Here is a 4,877-nt window from a genome sequence, read left to right on the forward strand (position 1 = left end):
AAAGGGTGACATTCTCTGCCTTTGTTTCTAAGATGTATTGAACCATAAACTTTAGGCTATTATTAAAATAACACCACGCTTAATGGTAATGTGATTGTGATGGCTAATTGTATGTGTCACCTCGGCTAGGCTACGGTGCTCAGCGGTTTGGTCAGCACGAGCCTACATGTTGCAGTGAAGGTGTTTTCTAGATGTGATTAACATTTAAAACAGAGATTGTGAACAAAGATGACCTTCCCTAATGAGGGTTGGCCTTATCCAATCTGTTGAAGGCCTTCTAAGCAAAGACTGAGGTTTCCAAAAGGAGAAAGAATTCTGCCTTAAGGATGCAACATAGAAATCCTGCCTGAGTTTTCAGTCTGGCAGCCTTCCCTGCAGATATCAGCTTCAAGACAGCAAAATCGACTCACTTACATTTCCAGCCTGCTGGAACCTACGAGGCCCCCTGGCAGGCCCTCCTGCCGGGCCCTGTAATCACAGGAACTCATTCCTTAAAAGTAAATCTCTCCCTCTCTCTCTAAATATAGACATACACATGCATCCTATTGGTCTGTTTCTCTGGAGAACCCTCATACAGGAGTTACATCTTTATTCTTAGGAGATGCCTGCTGAGGAAGGTAGGGGTGAGTTGTTTTGATGTCTGTAACTAACTTCCAACCAGTTTCACGAGAGAAAGCGGGGTGCGGGGGGAGGTAAAGAAACCACAGCGTTACACAAAGTGCTGGATCCACGTGACATGTTGCAGTGTTTGTTGTCTTCCAACTTTTCGGCGTGTGAAAACATTTCCACAAGAACGGAGGCATCACTTTTCCACTTGCATTTCTACCTAGGGGCTTGCATGGGGAGAAAGGGGCCAACACAGTCTGGGGGGCTCCCAGGCAGTCTGTGGGTCCCATGACCTGAGCACCACAGCATCAAGAACGGGCTGGGGTGAGCAGGAAAGTAGCATCCTAGGAAGGTCCTAGGTCTGCTGTTGCTGAGGAAGCCGCAGGTGGGGTTGTTCCCAAGCACCATGGCCCTGCCAGGGGCACCTCTCAGGGGAGTGTGACTAAACCTGTTTCTTCTTCCCTTCCCCTGACACACTCACCCTCCATGCACCCTACAGAAGGCAGGGGGCTGTGGGGACAGGAGACATGATATGTCTGGGAAAGGGAGCTGAGAAGGTCACTCCATCCCCTGAGAGATGACAGCTTGTGCTGGGCTCCTCTGTGCCCGGTGCTTCCAGCTGCATCTTATGCAGCTTGAACTGGAAAATTGGTGTCTTTCTCCAGAGAAAGCCAGTTCCCTCTCTGTCTTTTGAGGAGTCTCCAAACACAGGTCTTTTCATCCCTTCCTGCAGAGCTAACTCACTAGGGAGACAACTGTGTAATTAGAAGCACACGCACAGAACAGGATGGGACAGAATTTGAAGAGCAATCTTTGCTGAGTGTGTATGTGAGGGTGTGAAAGTGGCGCCGACTGTTTACACACCACCAGGGGCAATGGCATGTGAAGGAGGTGGCTCTTGGTGACAGACTCAGTCTGTGGGAGCTGGGCTGTAAGCTGACAGCAGCAGTGTGTCACCACCCTTGTGCGGCAGTTCTCCTCTAAAGCATGCAGCCCTGCCGTGAGAGCCATAAGCACACCACTTCCTATTCCTGAGCCTCAGTTTCCTCATCTGTAATATGGGAATGCACTTTTGCCTATCTTAGGCTTATTACAAGTCGTGTTTTTGGAGCCCTCAGTAGAAAACCTGCCCCACTCCTAAGCACCCAGTCAGTATTATCTGGGTTGTTTTTTAAAGAATAAAACATTTTGTGCCTGGAGAATTGTTACTCTTAAGATAAATAAAGATGGAATTGGGCTCTGCTAAGACACAGCAATGTGCATTTTTAGATTCTTGTGAAAATTAGACGAGCAGGGTTTAAGTAAAACGTGGAGATTTCATTTAACCAAATACCAATTTCTAACTGATGAAAGAAATGAAATAGAACTCTGGTCATAAATTCGCTAACCAGAGTCTACAGATTGTAGCCATTGTAGCCAGTATGGAAAACCTTGATTGCTTTTTTTTTTCCTGCAATGACTATGTTGGACATAGCAGTTCTCTCTAAGTGTGAATGTAGCTGAGAGAAAAGATAAGACATCAAACTTCTGTCTGCAACTGCTCCTAGTTATAGATTTCTTTTGGCTATCTCCTTTATTTGCTATTTGTCTACCTGGACCAGCTTAAACTGGAAAATTGGTGTCTTTCTCCAGAGAAAGTCAGCTCCCTCTCTTGTCATACTTGTGTGATCCATCCTCTTCTGTGCTCGTTCAGGTGACTCATATGAAAAAAGGTAAAATAACTACACTGATATTTATAGAGATATGAACACCTGAACAGCTGTGATCACCTGAAATGAGTGCAGTGGCTTCCTAAATGGGATTGGAGAAACACCCTCAGTGGCCTCTTTGAAAGAGCCTTAAAAAGACACAGATACCCCAGCTTTCCCCACAGAGGCACTACTGGGAAGGGGAAAGCCCAGTGTATTGGTTTGTTTTCACGCTGCTAATAAAGACATATCTGAGACTGGGTAACTTATAAAGAAAACGAGGTTTAATGGACTCACAGTTCACATGGCTGGGGAGGCCTCGCAATCGTGGCGGAAGGCAAAGGAGTAGAAAGGCACTTCTTACATGGCGGCAGACAAGAGAGTGTGTGCAGGGGAACTGCTCTTTATAAAATCATCAGATCTCATGAGACTTATTCACTATCATGAGAACGGCATGGGAAAACCCACCGCAATGATTCAATTACTTTCCACCACGTCCCTCCCACTACAAGTGGGGGTTATGGGAGCTACTATTCAAGACGAGATTAGGTGGGGACACAGCCAAACCATATCACCCATGAAAGAAGTGGCTCACCACGTGCCTGTGCCATTCTAGAACAGAGGGCCTGTTTCCTTCTACAATGTAAGCACCAGCCCCTCTGAGGACAGAAGAAAGCAAATGGTTAATGCCCAGGGACACTAACCAAGAAGGGAAGACAAGACATCTGTGAGTCACAGGACAGAATGGAGAGCACCCTCCAGCATCAGCAGCTGGGCCCTGCTCTCGGGGCTGCTTGGGGCAGCTGCTCTGGAAGGAAAGGATACCTGCTATGGGCTGAATGTTTGTGTTGACCCAAAATTCATAGGTTGAAATCCTAACCCCTAAGGTGAGGGTACGAGAAGATGGGGCCTTAAGAAGGTAATTGGGTCATCACAGTAGAAGCTTCATGAATGGTATTTGTGCCCTTATACAAGAGGCCTCAGAGAGACCGCTCACCTTTTCTGCTATGTGGGGACACAAAAAGATGTCTGTCTGTGAACCAGGAAGTGTGCCCTTCTCAGACCCTGGATCTGCTGGCACTTTGATCTTGAACTTTCAGCCTCCAAAACTGTGAGGAATAAACTGTTGTTTATAAGCCACCCACTCAGGTTATGGCATTTTGTCATCACAGTCTGAATGGACAGAGACGACATCTGACAGGTGGAAAATGCAGGCTGGTCCCTGTGCAATGGGTCTGGATGAAGCTGTGTATGCAGAAGACATGTTGGGAGCTCCAGGTTGGGAGATGCGTGGCCGCTGGGACCCCAGGCTCCTCTTCATCTTCTTCTGGTCGCATTTTCTACACTCCCCTGGAGATTTTGTAGTAATCAAGCACCAAGAGGGGAAAGTGGTTGTGGGTCTATTCTGGGACTCTGAGGAGCATGAGAGACAGCAGCCTCACTGAGAGAGTGGGGGACAGACAGGGGACTTGCTTTCTGAAATGGGGGCCCACAGAGGCAGCACCCCATTGTGTGATGCATGTAGAGAGAGGGAATTATAAGAATCTGTTTTTTTCCCTGGCGTTCTCACACTTGAATCAGTCATTATTGGCTTGTGACAGAGGTTGTGGAGAAAAATCTAAGTAACAATTTCATTCCAGGTAAAGCAAATCCCCAAATCTGTAGGATGATAGGCAAGGGACAATAGTGTAAGAAGCCCATGACATAGCAGCAAGGACTGAAAAGAAAAACAGTATTCGAGCTCAAGCCCTCTGGGAGTGTGCAGTCGAGGGGATGGCCCACACAGAAGGGTGCGTCCTGAGAAAGTGCCCGTGTTCACAGGGTCTGTGTGAAGGAAGAGAAAGCAGCCCCTATAAACAAACACACACCCTGCTTTGGATTGCGCTGTGTCAGCGATGACAACCCAGACGACCTGGCTCCCAGCCAGCTGTGTACGTGGGGCAGCTCCCAGCTCTCCTCCTGGGACCATCATGCCCAGAACCTGCAAAGCGGGTGCCTGGGGCCACATGGTTGTGCTGTCGGCAGAAACACTCCAGGACCAAATGTGCTCTTGTTTCAAAATCTGGCTTTTAGAAAAACTGTAACTCAGCAAGATCCAGACACGGAGAAAGTCATCATCTCCCTACTTATAGACGGACAGGGCACAGAGGTGTTTTGCCAAAGTCAGTTTGGTGGGTCCATGAAAATAAGTGGTAGATCTTCTAGTGATTGTAGAAATGCCTTAAAGGCAAAGAGTGGAGTCCCTTTCCTTAACACTTCCTTAGGGTAATGTCCGCCACCTCTCTTGTGCGTTCTGGATGGAACTCGGGAGCACACATGGGCTCCATTTCAGGGGTGAACATGGATGAAAGGACATGGTTACTATGGTCGCAAAATGCTACAAGCTCAGTGGCATAAAACAACCAGAAATGCATCATTTCACAATTCCACCAAGAATCCAGGTCACCTGGATCATTTGCTTAGCGTTTCACCGGCTGAAATTGTGAGGTAGCAGATCTCTGCTCCCTTGATAGCTGTGGCCCAGGGGGCACTCTCCACTCCTAGAGCCACCCCACGGGCAGTTTATAACATTGCTTGTTGCTC

Source organism: Aotus nancymaae, unplaced genomic scaffold (genome assembly GCF_030222135.1).
Source record: "Aotus nancymaae isolate 86718 unplaced genomic scaffold, 86718_ANA_hifiasm-v0.15.2.pri h1tg000041l, whole genome shotgun sequence".
Taxonomy (NCBI): Eukaryota; Metazoa; Chordata; class Mammalia; order Primates; family Aotidae; genus Aotus; species Aotus nancymaae.